Source organism: Oncorhynchus nerka, linkage group LG3, assembly GCF_034236695.1.
Source record: "Oncorhynchus nerka isolate Pitt River linkage group LG3, Oner_Uvic_2.0, whole genome shotgun sequence".
In the NCBI taxonomy this organism is placed as follows: Eukaryota; Metazoa; Chordata; class Actinopteri; order Salmoniformes; family Salmonidae; genus Oncorhynchus; species Oncorhynchus nerka.
Genome location: NC_088398.1, coordinates 81,244,053 through 81,263,141, shown reverse-complemented (window position 1 = coordinate 81,263,141; position 19,089 = coordinate 81,244,053).

Sequence of the window (19,089 nt, the reverse complement as noted above, 5' to 3'; positions counted from 1 at the left end):
GAAATGCATCACTGTCATTCAACACAGTCATCAGTCAGTATCGCTGTCATTCAACACAGTCAGGGAGGAAATGCATCGCTGTCATTCAACACAGTCATCAGTCAGTATCACTGTCATTCAACACAGTCATCAGTCAGTATCACTGTCATTCAACACAGTCATCAGTTAGTATCACTGTCATTCAACACAGTCATCAGTCAGTATCACTGTCATTCAACACAGTCATCAGTCAGTATCACTGTCATTCAACACAGTCATCAGTCAGTATCACTGTCATTCAACACAGTCATCAGTCAGTATCACTGTCATTCAACACAGTCATCAGTCAATGCATCACTGTCATTCAACACAGTCATCAGTCAGTATCACTGTCATTCAACACAGTCATCAGTCAGTATCATTCTGTCATTCAACACAGTCAGGGAGGAAATGCATCACTGTCATTCAACACAGTCATCAGTCAGTATCACTGTCATTCAACACAGTCAGGGAGGAAATGCATCGCTGTCATTCAACACAGTCATCAGTCAGTATCACTGTCATTCAACACAGTCATCAGTCAGTATCACTGTCATTCAACACAGTCATCAGTCAGTATCACTGTCATTCAACACAGTCATCAGTCAGTATCACTGTCATTCAACACAGTCATCAGTCAGTATCATTCAACACAGTCATCAGTCAGTATCACTGTCATTCAACACAGTCATCAGTCAGTATCATTCAACTGTCATTCAACACAGTCAGGGAGGAAATGCATCACTGTCATTCAACACAGTCATCAGTCAGTATCACTGTCATTCAACACAGTCAGGGAGGAAATGCATCGCTGTCATTCAACACAGTCATCAGTCAGTATCACTGTCATTCAACACAGTCATCAGTCAGTATCACTGTCATTCAACACAGTCAGGGAGGAAATGCATCACTGTCATTCAACACAGTCATCAGTCAGTATCACTGTCATTCAACACAGTCATCAGTCAGTATCACTGTCATTCAACACAGTCATCAGTCAGTATCGCTGTCATTCAACACAGTCATCAGTCAGTATCACTGTCATTCAACACAGTCATCAGTCAGTATCACTGTCATTCAACACAGTCATCAGTCAGTATCACTGTCATTCAACACAGTCATCAGTTAGTATCACTGTCATTCAACACAGTCATCAGTCATATCAACTGTCATTCAACACAGTCATCAGTCAGTATCACTGTCATTCAACACAGTCATCAGTCAGTATCACTGTCATTCAACACAGTCATCAGTTAGTATCACTGTCATTCAACACAGTCATCAGTCAGTATCGCTGTCATTCAACACAGTCATCAGTCAGTATCACTGTCATTCAACACAGTCAGGGAGGAAATGCATCACTGTCATTCAACACAGTCATCAGTCAGTATCACTGTCATTCAACACAGTCATCAGTCAGTATCACTGTCATTCAACACAGTCATCAGTCAGTATCACTGTCATTCAACACAGTCAGGAGGAATGCATCACTGTCATTCAACACAGTCATCAGTCAGTATCACTGTCATTCAACACAGTCATCAGTCAGTATCACTGTCATTCAACACAGTCATCAGTCAGTATCACTGTCATTCAACACAGTCAGGGAGGAAATGCATCACTGTCATTCAACACAGTCAGGGAGGAAATGCATCGCTGTCATTCAACACAGTCATCAGTCAGTATCAGTCATTCAACACAGTCAGGAGTGCATCAATTCAACACAGTCATCAGTCAGTATCTGTCATTCAACACAGTCATCAGTCAGTATCACTGTCATTCAACACAGTCATCAGTTAGTATCACTGTCATTCAACACAGTCATCAGTCAGTATCACTGTCATTCAACACAGTCATCAGTCAGTATCACTGTCATTCAACACAGTCATCAGTTAAATATCACTGTCATTCAACACAGTCATCAGTCAGTATCACTGTCATTCAACACAGTCATCAGTCAGTATCACTGTCATTCAACACAGTCAGGGAGTCAATGCATCACTGTCATTCAACACAGTCATCAGTCAGTATCACTGTCATTCAACACAGTCATCAGTCAGTATCACTGTCATTCAACACAGTCATCAGTCAGTATCACTGTCATTCAACACAGTCATCAGTTAGTATCACTGTCATTCAACACAGTCAGGAGTCAATGCATCACTGTCATTCAACACAGTCATCAGTCAGTATCACTGTCATTCAACACAGTCATCAGTCAGTATCACTGTCATTCAACACAGTCAGGGAGGAAATGCATCACTGTCATTCAACACAGTCAGGGAGGAAATGCATTGCTGTCATTCAACACAGTCATCATGGCTGTCATTCAACACAGTCATCAGCTGTCATTCAACACAGTCATCAGTCAGTCAGTAGGAAATGCATCTGTCATTCAACACAGTCATCAGTCAGTATCACTGTCATTCAACACAGTCAGGGAGGAAATGCATCACTGTCATTCAACACAGTCATCAGTCAGTATCGCTGTCATTCAACACAGTCATCAGTCAGTATCACTGTCATTCAACACAGTCAGGGAGGAAATGCATCACTGTCATTCAACACAGTCATCAGTCAGTATCGCTGTCATTCAACACAGTCATCAGTCAGTATCACTGTCATTCAACACAGTCATCAGTCAGTATCGCTGTCATTCAACACAGTCATCAGTCAGTATCACTGTCATTCAACACAGTCATCAGTCAGTATCACTGTCATTCAACACAGTCATCAGTCAGTATCACTGTCATTCAACACAGTCATCAGTCAGTATCACTGTCATTCAACACAGTCATCAGTCAGTATCATTCAACACAGTCATCAGTCAGTATCACAGTCAGTCATTCAACACAGTCATCAGTCAGTATCACTGTCATTCAACACAGTCATCAGTCAGTATCACTGTCATTCAACACAGTCATCAGTCAGTATCACTGTCATTCAACACAGTCATCAGTCAGTATCGCTGTCATTCAACACAGTCATCAGTCAGTATCACTGTCATTCAACACAGTCATCAGTCAGTATCACTGTCATTCAACACAGTCATCAGTCAGTATCGCTGTCATTCAACACAGTCATCAGTCAGTATCACTGTCATTCAACACAGTCATCAGTCAGTATCACTGTCATTCAACACAGTCATCAGTCAGTATCGCTGTCATTCAACACAGTCATCAGTCATTCAACAGTCAGTATCAGTGTCATTCAACACAGTCAGGGAGGAAATGCATCACTGTCATTCAACACAGTCATCAGTCAGTATCACTGTCATTCAACACAGTCATCAGTCACTTCATTCAACACAGTCATCAGTCAGTATCACTGTCATTCAACACAGTCAGGGAGGAAATGCATCACTGTCATTCAACACAGTCATCAGTCAGTATCACTGTCATTCAACACAGTCATCAGTTAGTATCACTGTCATTCAACACAGTCATCAGTTAGTATCACTGTCATTCAACACAGTCAGGGAGGAAATGCATCACTGTCATTCAACACAGTCAGGGAGGAAATGCATTGCTGTCATTCAACACAGTCAGGGAGGAAATGCATTGCTGTCATTCAACACAGTCAGGGAGGAAATGCATTGCTGTCATTCAACACAGTCAGGGAGGAAATGCATGGCTGTCATTCAACACAGTCAGGGAGGAAATGCATGGCTGTCATTCAACACAGTCAGGGAGGAAATGCATGGCTGTCATTCAACACAGTCAGGGAGGAAATGCATCTCAGGGATTGAAAGTATTCTACTGTGATCGACACATGTTTTTAAAAAAAAATCTGCGGGAAATATCAAAATGATATATTGGTTCACGTGTCACTTTATTTCAATCTGGGAATTGAACCTTTAGTTACATTGCTAATAATAATAATATGTGCATAACAGTATGGCTCTGTGGGTACACAGACCAACTGTTCTCTATGTGTTTACAGTAACAGTGTACCAGGCTGACTGTTCTCTATGTGTTTACAGTAACAGTGTATCAGGCTGACTGTTCTCTATGTGTTTACAGTAACACAGTACCAGGCTGACTGTTCTCTATGTGTTTACAGTAACACAGTACCAGGCTGACTGTTCTCTATGTGTTTACAGTAACAGAGTACCAGGCTGACTATTCTCTATGTGTTTACAGTAACAGTGTATCAGACTAACTGTTCTCTATGTGTTTACAGTAACACAGTACCAGGCTGACTGTTCTCTATGTTTTTACAGTAACAGTGTATCAGGCTGACTGTTCTCTATGTGTTTACAGTAACACAGTACCAGGCTGACTGTTCTCTATGTGTTTACAGTAACAGTGTATCAGACTAACTGTTCTCTATGTGTTTACAGTAACAGTGTATCAGGCTGACTGTTCTCTATGTGTTTACAGTAACAGTGTACCAGGCTGACTGTTCTCTATGTGTTTACAGTAACAGAGTACCAGGCTGACTGTTCTCTATGTGTTTACAGTAACAGAGTACCAGGCTGACTGTTCTCTATGTGTTTACAGTAACACAGTACCAGGCTGACTGTTCTCTATGTGTTTACAGTAACAGTGTATCAGACTAACTGTTCTCTATGTGTTTACAGTAACAGTGTATCAGGCTGACTATTCTCTATGTGTTTACAGTAACACAGTACCAGGCTGACTGTTTTCTATGTGTTTACAGTAACAGTGTACCAGGCTGACTGTTCTCTATGTGTTTACAGTAACAGTGTACCAGGCTGACTGTTCTCTATGTGTTTACAGTAACAGTGTATCAGGATGACTGTTCTCTATGTGTTTACAGTAACAGTGTACCAGGCTGACTGTTCTCTATGTGTTTACAGTAACAGTGTACCAGGCTGAATGTTCTCTATGTGTTTACAGTAACAGTGTACCAGGCTGACTGTTCTCTATGTGTTTACAGTAACAGTGTACCAGGCTGACTGTTCTCTATGTGTTTACAGTAACAGTGTACCAGGCTGACTGTTCTCTATGTGTTTACAGTAACAGTGTACCAGGCTGACTGTTCTCTATGTGTTTACAGTAACAGTGTACCAGGCTGACTGTTCTCTATGTTTTTACAGTAACAGTGTATCAGGCTGACTGTTCTCTATGTGTTTACAGTAACAGTGTATCAGGCTGACTGTTCTCTATGTGTTTACAGTAACACAGTACCAGGCTGACTGTTCTCTATGTGTTTACAGTAACAGTGTATCAGACTAACTGTTCTCTATGTGTTTACAGTAACAGTGTATCAGGCTGACTGTTCTCTATGTGTTTACAGTAACAGTGTATCAGGCTGACTGTTCTCTATGTGTTTACAGTAACAGTGTACCAGGCTGAATGTTCTCTATGTGTTTACAGTAACACAGTACCCGGCTGACTGTTCTCTATGTGTTTACAGTAACAGTGTACCAGGCTGACTGTTCTCTATGTGTTTACAGTAACAGTGTACCAGGCTGACTGTTCTCTATGTGTTTACAGTAACAGTGTATCAGGCTGACTGTTCTCTATGTGTTTACAGTAACAGTGTACCAGGCTGACTGTTCTCTATGTGTTTACAGTAACAGAGTACCAGGCTGACTGTTCTCTATGTGTTTACAGTAACAGTGTACCACGTGTATGTGTTTATTTGTCGTTCTCGTAAGGTGATGCCAAAGAAAAATGTAAAATAAAGTTATGTCCTATTCTATTCTATATAGATGTTTCAAGTGTGCACAATTTCAAAGATCTTGCTAAAAACGCACAATGGAGACAACTATTAAAATCATCGAGAGAGATGGGACTGTTAAATAATGAATTTGTTTGCAAATTGGAATTTAGAACTTAGAACTTAGAATGTATTTAGAATTTAGAACATATTTAACAATGAGTACCTAGGCTGAAATTACACTAACCTGCCTATGTAGCTAACTTAGTTAAGTACACCTAAGTAACTAACTGTTAGCTTGTTAGCCTGCTAACTGTCTGAATCGCCGTGTCCCCAGCCAGCCCATCCACTCACTGGACCCATATGTTCACTTGGCTACGCACGCCTCTCTCTAATATCAATATGCCTTGTCCGTGACTGTCCTGGTTAGTGATTACTGTCTTATTTCAATGTAGAGCCTCTAGCCCTGCTCAATATGCCTTAACCAACCATGTTGTTCCACCTCCTACATATGCAATGACATCCCCTGGTTTAAACGTCTCTAGAGACTATATCTCTCTCATCATTACTCAATGCCTAGGTTTACCTCCAATGTACTCACATCCTACCTTACCTTTGTCTGTACACTATGCCTTGAATCTATGCTATCGAGCCCAGAAACCTGCTCCTTTTACTCTCTGTTCTGAACGTGCTAGACAGCCAGTTCGTATAACCTTTAGCCGTACCCTTATCCTACTTCTCCTCTGTTCCTCTGGTGATGTGGAGGTTAATCCAGGACCTGCAGTGCCTAGCTCCACTCCCACCCCCCAGGTGCTCTCATTTGTTGACTTCTGGAAACATAAAAGCCTTGGTTTCATGCATGTTAACATTAGAAGCCTACTCCCTAAGTTTGTTTTACTCACTGCTTTAGCACACTCTGCCTACCCAGATGTCTTAGCCATGTCTGAATCCTGGCTTAGGAAAACCACCAAAAACCCTGAAATCTCCATTGCTAACTACAACGTTTTCTGCCAAGATAGAATTGCCAAAGGGGGCGGTGTTGCAATCTACTGCAAAGATAGCCTGCAGAGTTCTGTCCTACTATCCAGGTCTGTACCCAAACAATTTGAGCTTCTACTTCTAAAAATGCACCTTTCCAGAAACAAGTATCTCACTGTTGCCGCTTGCTATAGACCTCCCTCTGCCCCCAGCTGTGCCCTCGATACCATATGTGAATTGATTGCCCCCCATCTATCTTCTGAGGTCGTGCTACTAGGTGACCTCAACTGGGACATGCTTAACACCCCAGCCATCCTACAAACTAAGCTTGATGCCATCAATCTCACACAAATTATCAATGAACCTACCAGGTACAACCCAAAATCAGTAAACACGGGCACCCTCATAGATGCCATCCTAACTAATTAACCCTCCAAATACACCTCTGCTGTTTTCAATCAAGATCTCAGTGATCACTGCCTCATTGCTTGCATCCGTAATGGGTCTGCGACCAAACGACCACCCCTCATCACTGTCAAACGCTCCCTGAAACACTTCTGCAAGCAGGCCTTTCTAATCGACCTGGCCGGGGTATCCTGGAATGACATTGACCTCATCCCGTCAGTAGATGATGCCTGGTTATTCTTTAAAAGTGCCTTCCTCACTATCTTAAATAAGCATGCCCCGTTCAAAAAATGTAGAACTAGGAATAGATATAGTCCTTGGTTCACTCCAGACCTGTCTGCCCTTGACCAGCACAAAAGCATCCTGTGGTGTTCCGCATTAGCATCGAATAGCCCCTGTGACATGCAACTTTTCAGGGAAGTTAGGAACAAATATACACAGGCAGTTAGAAAAGCTAAGGCAAGCTTTTTCAAATAGAAATTTGTATCCTGTAGTACAAACTCAAAAAAGTTCTGGGACACTGTAAAGTCCATGGAGAATAAGAGCACCTCCTTCCAGCTGCCCACGGCTCTGAGGCTAGGAAACACTGTCACCACCGATAAATCCACTATAATTGAGAATTTCAATAAGCATTTCTCTACAGCTGGCCATGCTTTCCACATGGCTACCCCTACCCCGGTCAACTGCCCGGCACCCTCCACAGCAACCCGCCAAAGCCCCCAACATTTCTCCTTTACCCAAATCCAGATAGCTGATGTTCTGAAAGAGCTGCAAAATCTGGACCCCTACAAATCAGCCGGGCTAGACAATCTGGACCCTCTCTTTCTAAAATTATCTGCCGAAATTGTTGCAAACCCTATTACTAGCCTGTTCAACCTCTCTTTCGTATCATTTGAGATTCCCAAAGATTGGAAAGCTTCCGCGGTCATCCCCCTCTTCAAAGGGGGTGACACTCTAGACCCAAACTGCTACAAACCAATATCTATCCAACCCTGTCTTCGAAAGCCAAGTTAACAAACAGATTACAAACCACTTTGAATCCCACCATACCTTCTCCGCTATGCAATCTGGTTTCAGAGCTGGTCATGGGTGCACCTCAGCCACGCTCAAGGTTCTAAACGACATCATAACCGCCATCGATAAGAGACATTACTGTGCAGCTGTATTCATCGACCTAGCCAAGGCTTTCGACTCTGTCAATCACAACATTCTTATTGGCAGATTCGACAGCCTTGGTTTCTCAAATGATTGCCTCGCCTGGTTTACCAACTACTTCTCTGATAGAGTTCAGTGTGTCAAATCGGAGGGCCTGTTTTCCGGAAATCTGACAGTCTCTATGGGTGTGCCACAGGGTTCAATTCTCAGGCCGACTCCGTTTTCTGTATACATCAATGATGTTGCTCTTGCTGCTGGTGATTCTCTGATCCACCTCTACGCAGACGACACCATTCTGTATACTTCTGGCCCTCCTTGGACACTGTGTTAATTAACTAACCTCCAGACGAGCTTCAATGCCATACAACTCTCCTTCCGTGGCCTCCAACTGCTCTTAAACGCAAGTAAAACTAAGTGCATGCTATTCAATCGATAACTGCCCGCACCTGCTCGCCCATCCAGCATCACTACTCTGGGCGGCTCTGACTTAGAATACTTGGACAATTACAAATACCTGGGTGTCTGGTTAGACTGTAAACTCTCCTTCCAGACTCACATTAAGCATCTCCAATCCAAAATTAAATCTAGAATCGGCTTCCTATATCACAACAAAGCATCCTTCACTCATGTTGCCAAACATACCCTCGTAAAACTGACCATCCTACCGATCCTCGACTTCGGTGATGTCATCTATAAAATAACCTCCAACACTCTACTCAACAAACTGGATGCAGTCTATCACAGTGCCATCCATTTTGTCACCAAAGCCCCATACACTACCCACCATTGCGACCTGTACGCTCTCGTTGGTTGGCCCTCGCTTCATACTCGTCGCCAAACCCACTGGCTACAGGTTATCTACAAGTCTCTGCTAGGTAAAGCCCCACCTTATCTCAGCTCACTGGTCACAATAGCAGCACCCACTCAGCAGGTATTCACTCACTGGTCACCCCCAAAGCCAATTCCTCCATTGGTCATCTTTCCTTCCAGTTCTCTGCTGCCCATGACTGGAACGAATTGCAAAAATCTCTGAAGCTGGAGACTCACATCTCCCTCACTAGCTTTAAGCACCAGCTGTCAGAGCAGCTCACAGATCACTGCACCTGTACATAGCCCATCTGTAAACAGCCCATCTATCTACCTACCTCATCCCCATACTGGTATATATTTATTTATTTATCTTGCTCCTTTGCACCCCAGTATCTCTACCTGCACATTCATCTTCTGCCGATCTACCATTCCAGTGTTTAATTGCTATATTGTAATTACTTTGCCACCATGGCCTATTTATTTCCTTAACTTACCTCATTTGCACTCACTGTATATAGACTTTTTGCTTTCTTTTATTCTACTCTATTATTGACTGTATGTTTTGTTTATTCCATGTGTAACTCTGTGTTGTATGTGTCGAATTCCTATGTTTTATCTTGGCCAGGTCGCAGTTGCAAATGAGAAATTGTTCTCAACTAGCCTACCTGGTTAAATAAAGGTGAAATAAAAAATAAAATAAAATAAATAAAATCAGGTCTGGTCTCAGTACAGTATAGATAGATAGCAGCAGGTCTCAGTACAGTATGTTTAGATAGCAGCAGGTCTCAGTACAGTATGTATAGATAGCAGCAGGTCTCAGTACAGTATGTATATTTACATTACATTTAAGTCATTTAGCAGACGCTCTTATCCAGAGCGACTTACAAATTGGTGCATTCACCTTATGACCTCCAGTGGAACAGTAGTGCATCTAAATCTTTTCAGGGGGAGGGGGGGTGAGAGGGATTACTTTATCCTATCCTAGGTATTCCTTAAAGAGGTGGGGTTTCAGGTGTCTCCGGAAGGTGGTGATTGACTCCGCTGTCCTGGCGTCGTGAGGGAGTTTGTTCCACCATTGGGGGGCCAGAGCAGCGAACAGTTTTGACTGGGCTGAGCGGGAACTGTACTTCCTCAGTGGTAGGGAGGCGAGCAGGCCAGAGGTGGATGAACGCAGTGCCCTTGTTTGGGTGTAGGGCCTGATCAGAGCCTGGAGGTACTGAGGTGCCGTTCCCCTCACAGCTCGGTAGGCAAGCACCATGGTCTTGTAGCGGATGCGAGCTTCAACTGGAAGCCAGTGGAGGGAGCGGAGGAGCGGGGTGACGTGAGAGAACTTGGGAAGGTTGAACACCAGACGGGCTGCGGCGTTCTGGATGAGTTGTAGGGTTTAATGGCACAGGCAGGGAGCCCAGCCAACAGCGAGTTGCAGTAATCCAGACGGGAGATGACAAGTGCCTGGATTAGGACCTGCGCCGCTTCCTGTGTGAGGCAGGGTCGTACTCTGCGGATGTTGTAGAGCATGAACCTACAGGAACGGGCCACCGCCTTGATGTTAGTTGAGAACGACAGGGTGTTGTCCAGGATCACGCCAAGGTTCTTAGCGCTCTGGGAGGAGGACACAGTGGAGTTGTCAACCGTGATGGCGAGATCATGGAACGGGCAGTCCTTCCCGGGAGGAAGAGCAGCTCCGTCTTGCCGAGGTTCAGCTTGAGGTGGTGATCCGTCATCCACACGGATATGTCTGCCAGACATGCAGAGATGCGATTCGCCACCTGGTCATCAGAAGGGGGAAAGGAGAAGATTAATTGTGTGTCGTCTGCATAGCAATGATAGGAGAGACCATGTGAGGTTATGACAGAGCCAAGTGACTTGGTGTATAGCGAGAATAGGAGAGGGCCTAGAACAGAGCCCTGGGGGACACCAGTGGTGAGAGCACGTGGTGTGGAGACGGATTCTCGCCACGCCACCTGGTAGGAGCGACCTGTCAGGTAGGACGCAATCCAAGCGTGGGCCGCGCCGGAGATGCCCAACTCGGAGAGGGTGGAGAGGAGGATCTGATGGTTCACAGTATCGAAGGCAGCCGATAGGTCTAGAAGGATGAGAGCAGAGGAGAGAGAGTTAGCTTTAGCAGTGCGGAGCGCCTCCGTGATACAGAGAAGAGCAGTCTCAGTTGAATGACTAGTCTTGAAACCTGACTGATTTGGATCAAGAAGGTCATTCTGAGAGAGATAGCGGGAGAGCTGGCCAAGGACGGCACGTTCAAGAGTTTTGGAGAGAAAAGAAAGAAGGGATACTGGTCTGTAGTTGTTGACATCGGAGGGATCGAGTGTAGGTTTTTTCAGAAGGGGTGCAACTCTCGCTCTCTTGAAGACGGAAGGGACGTAGCCAGCGGTCAGGGATGAGTTGATGAGCGAGGTGAGGTAAGGGAGAAGGTCTCCGGAAATGGTCTGGAGAAGAGAGGAGGGGATAGGGTCAAGCGGGCAGGTTGTTGGGCGGCCGGCCGTCACAAGACGCGAGATTTCATCTGGAGAGAGAGGGAGAAAGAGGTCAGAGCACAGGGTAGGGCAGTGTGAGCAGAACCAGCGGTGTCGTTTGACTTAGCAAACGAGGATCGGATGTCGTCGACCTTCTTTTCAAAATGGTTGACGAAGTCATCTGCAGAGAGGGAGGAGGGGGGAGGGGAGGAGGATTCAGGAGGGAGGAGAAGGTTGCAAAGAGCTTCCTAGGGTTAGAGGCAGATGCTTGGAATTTAGAGTGGTAGAAAGTGGCTTTAGCAGCAGAGAGAGAAGAGGAAAATGTAGAGAGGAGGGAGTGAAAGGATGTCAGGTCCGCAGGGAGGCGAGTTTTCCTCCATTTCCGCTCGGCTGCCCGGAGCCCTGTTCTGTGAGCTCGCAATGAGTCGTCGAGCCACGGAGCGGGAGGGAGGACCGAGCCGGCCTGGAGGATAGGGGACATAGAGAGTCAAAGGATGCAGAAAGGGAGGAGAGGAGGGTTGAGGAGGCAGAATCAGGAGATAGGTTGGAGAAGGTTTGAGCAGAGGGAAGAGATGATAGGATGGAAGAGGAGAGAGTAGCGGGGGAGAGAGAGCGAAGGTTGGGACGGCGCGATACCATCCGAGTAGGGGCAGTGTGGGAAGTGTTGGATGAGAGCGAGAGGGAAAAGGATACAAGGTAGTGGTCGGAGACTTGGAGGAGTTGCAGCGAGGTTAGTGGAAGAACAGCATCTAGTAAAGATGAGGTCGAGCGTATTTCCTGCCTTGTGAGTAGGGGGAAGGTGAGAGGGTGAGGTCAAAAGAGGAGAGGAGTGGAAAGAAGGAGGCAGAGAGGAATGAGTCAAAGGTAGGCGTGGGGAGGTTAAAGTCGCCCAGAACTGTGAGAGGTGAGCCGTCCTCAGGAAAGGAGCTTATCAAGGCATCAAGCTCATTGATGAACTCTCCGAGGGAACCTGGAGGGCGATAAATGATAAGGATGTTAAGCTTGAAAGGGCTGGTAACTGTGACAGCATGGAATTCAAAGGAGGCGATAGACAGATGGGTAAGGGGAGAAAGAGAGAATGACCACTTGGGAGAGATGAGGATCCCGGTGCCACCACCCCGCTGACCAGAAGCTCTCGGGGTGTGCGAGAACACGTGGGCAGACGAAGAGAGAGCAGTAGGAGTAGCAGTGTTGTCTGTGGTGATCCATGTTTCCGTCAGTGCCAAGAAGTCGAGGGACTGGAGGGAGACATAGGCGGAGATGAACTCTGCCTTGTTGGCCGCAGATCGGCAGTTCCAGAGGCTACCGGAGACCTGGAACTCCACGTGGGTCGTGCGCGCTGGGACCACCAGATTAGGGTGGCCGCGGCCACGCGGTGTGGAGCGTTTGTATGGTCTGTGCAGAGAGGAGAGAACAGGGATAGACAGACACATAGTTGACAGGCTACACAAGAGGCTACGCTAATGCAAAGGAGATTGGAATGACAAGTGGACTACACGTCACGAGTGTTCAGAAAGTTAAGCTTACGTAGCAAGAATCTTATTGACTAAAATGATTAAAATGATACAGTACTGCTGAAGTAGGCTAGCTGGCAGAGGCTGCGTTGTTGACTATGTAGGCTAGCTGGCATTGGCTGCGTTGTTGACACTACACTAATCAAGTCGTTCCGTTGAGTGTAATAGTTTCTACTGTGCTGCTATTCGGGGCTAGCTGGCTAGCTAGCAGTGTTGATTACGTTACGTTGCGTTAAAAGAACGACAATAGCTGGCTAGCTAACCTAGGAAATCGCTCTAGACTACACAATTATCTTTGATACAAAGACGGCTATGTAGCTAGCTATGTAGCTAGCTACGATCAAACAAATCAAGCCGTTGTACTGTAATGAAATGAAATGAAAAATGTGATACTACCTGTGGAGCGAAGCGAAATGCGACCGGATTGTTGAGTGCAGAAGTTCTGTTCGGTAGACGTTGGCTAGCTGTTGGCTAGCTAGCAGAGTCTCCTATGTTAAGGACGACATAAAACTACACACTCTAAACTACACAATTATCTTGGGTACGAAGACAGCAAAGACAACTATGTAGCTAGCTAACACTACACTAATCAAGTCGTTCAGTTGAGTGTAATAGTTGTGCTGCTAATCGGTAGACGGTGGACTAGCTAACGGTGGACGTTAGCTAGCTGGCTAGCTGCAGGGCAGTGTAGACTGCGTTAGGACGACGAAATACGATAATTACGCAATTATCTATGATACAAAGACGGCTATGTAGCTAGCTAAGAAGAAATTGCTAAGATTAGACAAATCAAACCGTTGTACTATAATGAAATGTAATGAAATGTAATACTACCTGCGGACCGAGTGCAGATGCGACCGCTCGCTCCAACCCGGAAGTCACTATGTATAGATAGCAGCAGGTCTCAGTACAGTATGTATAGATAGCAGCAGGTCTCAGTACAGTATAGATAGATAGCAGCAGGTCTCAGTACAGTATAGATAGATAGCATAGATAGATAGCAGGTCTGGTCTCAGTACAGGATGTATAGATAGCAGCAGGTCTCAGTACAGTATGTATAGATAGCAGCAGGTCTCAGAACAGTATGTATAGATAGCTGCAGGTCTCAGTACAGTATGTATAGATAGCAGCAGGTCTCAGTACAGTATGTATAGATAGTAGCAGGTCTCAGTACAGTATAGATAGATAGCATAGATAGATAGCAGGTCTGGTCTCAGTACAGTATGTATAGATAGCAGCAGGTCTCAGTACAGTATGTATAGATAGCAGCAGGTCTCAGTACAGTATGTATAGATAGTAGCAGGTCTCAGTACAGTATAGATAATAGATAGCAGCAGGTCTCAGTACAGTATGTATAGATAGCTGCAGGTCTCAGTACAGTATGTATAGATAGCAGCAGGTCTCGGTACAGTATGTATAGATAGCAGCAGGTCTCAGAACAGTATGTATAGATAGCTGCAGGTCTCAGTACAGTATGTATAGATAGTAGCAGGTCTCAGTACAGTATAGATAGATAGATAGCAGCAGGTCTCAGTACAGTATGTATAGATAGCTGCAGGTCTCAGTACAGTATGTATAGATAGCAGCAGGTCTCAGTACAGTATGTATAGATAGCAGCAGGTCTCAGTACAGTATGTATAGATAGCAGCAGGTCTCAGTACAGTATGTATAGATAGCAGCAGGTCTCAGTACAGTATGTATAGATAGCAGCAGGTCTCAGTACAGTATGTATAGATAGCAGCAGGTCTCAGTACAGTATAGATAGATAGCAGCAGGTCTCAGTACAGTATGTATAGATAGCAGCAGGTCTCAGTACAGTATAGATAGATAGCAGCAGGTCTCAGTACAGAAAGATATTTTCTTTCTTTGGCTGGAACAAGCATCTGGAGCTCCTATAGCGTGTGAATGCAGGCGTGAATATATTCATCCCCATGCTGTTGTTTAAATCTGTGAGTGTAAAGCCCTTGTACCCCATGCCGCCTCCCTGCCTGACCCCAGAGGATCACAGAACAGGTTGTCGAAACATTTGTAACATTTGGCGAAAGCAAATCTCAGGCTGCTGTTAAAGAGGAGCTGACACGTCTAAAACAAATCCCTCTGCGCCCCTCAAACACCTCAATCCCCTTCCCAGACCCCCTTTCTTTACCCCCTCACACACACACACACACACACACACACACACCTCGCAGCGAACCAACCACAACCCCTCACAACCTCCAACAAATCCCCTTTCTCTTTCCCCAGCCAGACTGGTCCGCTGTAATAATGGCTAAAGCCCAATGAGTTCCATTCAATTTGTCCTGCCGTCTAAAGGAGATTGTAAGCTTTCCATTTGCAGTTGTGTTATAGTAGCCATGGGAGGCTCTGTGGGTGTTAGGACTTAATTACCTCCTAATAGCTGTAGGGATAAAGCCCCCCCCCCCCCCAGCCCAGTCCGTACACCCCACTCTCAGTCCCCAGCCCATATTCCCAAACACCCCAACATCCCCCTCTCAGTCCCCAGCATGTACACCTCAACACCACACTCCCACTACCCAGCCCCTACACCCCAACACCCCACTCTCACTACCCAGGACCGTACACCCCTACACCCCACTCTCACTCCCCAGCCCTAACACCCCACTCCCACTCCCACTACCCAGCCCCTACACCCCAACACCCCACTCTCACTACCCAGCCCCTACACCCCTACACCCCACTCTCACTACCCAGCCCCTACACCCCTACACCCCACTCTCACTACCCAGCCCCTACACCCCAACACCCAGCCCCTACACCCCACTCCCACTACCCAGGCCCGTACAGCCACTGACAGAAAGGAGAGAAAGATTTGTCTCCAACCCTGTCATGGTTAATCTGGGTATAAAGAATAGAATTGGGGAGAGAAGTCATATGTGTAGCTGCCTGGAAGACGATGGCCCTAGAACACGATGGCCCTGGAATTACGATGGCCCTAGAACACGATGGCCCTGGAATTACGATGGCCCTAGAACACGATGGCCCTAGAACACGATGGCCCTGGAATTACGATGGCCCTAGAACACGATGGCCCTGGAATTACGATGGCCCTAGAACACGATGGCCCTGGAATTACGATGGCCCTGGAATACGATGGCCCTGGAATTACGATGGCCCTAGAACACGATGGCCCTGGAATTACGATGGCCCTGGAATACGATGGCCCTGGAATTACGATGGCCTTAGAATACGATGGCCCTGGAATTACGATGGCCCTGGAATGCGATGACCCTGGAATGCGATGGCCCTCGAATACGATGGCCCTAGAATACGATGGCCCTGGAATACGATGGCCCTAGAATACGATGGGCCTGGAATGCGATGGCCCTGGAATATGATGGCCCTAGAATACGATGGCCCTAGAATACGATGGCCTTAGAATACGATGGCCCTGGAATACGATGGCCCTAGAATACGATGGCCCTTGAATACGAAGGCCCTGGAATACGAAGGCCCTGGAATACGATGGCCCTAGAATACGATGGCCCTTGAATACGATGGCCCTAGAATACGAAGGCCCTAGAATACGATGGCCCTAGAATACGATGGCCCTGGAATTACGATGGCCCTGGAATTACGATGGCCCTATCACAGACACATTTATTATTTCTTCCATGGATTTAGAAGAATTTTCCTTTTCATTTCTTTCCAAGATCTTGGAAGCAGCATTATTCATGTTCTTCTGTTCGTTTGGACACCGCTGGTCAGAACCCCAGACAGAAAGAGAAAGTTCTCTCGCTTTTTTTCAACCTCTTCTCTTTTCTCTCAGTTTTTTTTGTTCTCTTTCTTTTTCTTTTGAAGGCAGATTAGCAGGATTAAGTATGGCTCACATATGCTGCCCTTCACTATTGGTATTCACCACAGCACAGGCCAACCACCACCCAGACGGACAGAGAGAGAGAGAGAGAGAAAGAGAGAGAGAGAGAGAGAGAGAGAGAGAGAGAGACAGAGAGACAGAGAGAGAGGGAAAGAGAGATTTTTAACAAAATCATAATTACTATTACTTAGCCAATCCCTCCGCCTTGGTTTTAATCCTCACCTGTGTTTCCTACCAACCCACACAGCCCCCCCCCCCAGTCCCCCCAAAGCTTCCCAGACCCCACAGCCCCTCGGCCGGCGTGGGACATGCTTGTTTACCTTGGAACACCAGGCAGGATTAGCAGATGAATAAATAAGAGATTCTGAAGCGTCGTGTAAGGCCACATGTCTTCTCTGCAGCCTCCCGTCGCTGTCATTAGCATTGTAAAGTTAGGCCACACACTTGCAGACGACCTGCCAGCACAGGAAGAAAACGATACAAAATACATAGAAAACAACAGTTTTTTAAAGTGAATATTTTGTGGAAGAGCATAAGTGGTTGACAAACTAACAGCTGCGTTCTCCTGTCCTCTCTCGCTATTGTCCTCTGAAGTGGCAGAAACATCATTATCTCAAAAGTGTAATGTAATGTACTGAGGACAGAGGGCCAACAGAAGCACTACGGAGAATTAGAGCTTTGCTCGCCACGCGAGGGAAAGTCACTCAGCGCAGACAGGGAGGACAATTTACCTAAAGGTGTCAAAAGCTTTCCAATCAGCAACTTGGTTTAGAGAGCCGCAGTAGACGAGAGTCATCTCTGTACTCTGAAGAGCCTTTGGCTCATGGGCCTAACCACCTGTTGACGAGTTCATTCTCCCTACATTGTTATCATCTTTCTATTTTACACACCTAATCTGTGAAATGAAAATGTGAAAATTGTTCTCTGGCTGTGAGCTGTAAATGCATCGTGGGAGTTTTGCAATGGGCTGATGCCAAATTCAATTGGGCACAGATGTCTATTTTAACCTTGGTTTCAACATAATTTCATTGAAATGACATGGTAACAACATTGATGCAACCAGTGTGTGCCCAGTGGGTAGTAACTGTGCTGCAATGAGTATGCCCCCCAATAATGTTCAATATTTATTTATTTTTATTTTACCTTTATTTAACTAGGCAAGTCAGTTAAGAACAACTTCTTATTTTCAATGACAGCCTAGGAACAGTGCAGATTTACACCTTGTTAGCTCGGGGGTTTGAACTTGCAACCTTCCGGTTACTAGTCCAACGCTCTAACCACTAGGCTACCCTGCCGCCCCGATGAGAGAGAACGAGGTCGAATGTTAAAACCTGAAGCCCCTTTGTGATAGTTTTGTAAAATTATTTGAAAGTTAGACCTTCTCTTCCCCCATGTTTTTTTATTGCCCAACATCATTACTCCATAAACAGTATCAGTATCTCTGATGGTGGGTTGTGACTTGTGACATCCCTGCAGCTGACATTACCTAATGATATACTGACATTACCTAATGATATACTCATCCCCAGCTGACATTACCTAATGATATGGGGGAGGGGGAGGATAACCACAAACATTAGCCCATATCTGTCTTTGTAGTCCCTATGATTCCAAAACCAGACAGTCTCTGCATGTATTAGGCAACCATTGGCTTCTCTAACAAGTGAGATTATGGGAATGTCTAATGAAGGTACCATTCGCGCAGTAACTGCACTCCCCTGTTTTTAAAATGCCACTTCTCCACAAACCCGCCACTTATCCGTTCTAATTAGCATAATCTTATTTAGTGTGAGTAAATAAGCAAACAGACGGGACAAACGCGAGGAGAAAAACAGCAAAACAACACAATAAGTAGCCTAGTTTAATGAAAAGAAAAGAGAAAAACAGCAAAACAACACAATAAGTAGCCTAGTTTAATGAAAAGAAAAGAGAAAAACAGCAAAAGTATGCAAATGACGACCTTGATTCTGTGATATCTTCTTTTTTTTTTGCGGAGCTTCCCGTAGCATTGACTGATGCTCCCATTCATTACACGAGGCCGTGAGAACACCGTGCGCAGGCGCGTTGCCTGCAGGGTGCATATTCTGCAAGGTACCGTATCATCTGCTTGTTGACTCCCCGTTCGCTAAATCCTTGGAGCGCGCACACAAGCCTAGTTCTTGTAGGGACCCACTTGCATCACGGGTGACCTGTCTTGGGGACCCACTGCTCACTGGATGAATGAAGGCCTGGTCCTACTCATATAACCTACTAGCCACAATATGGTTCACTTATA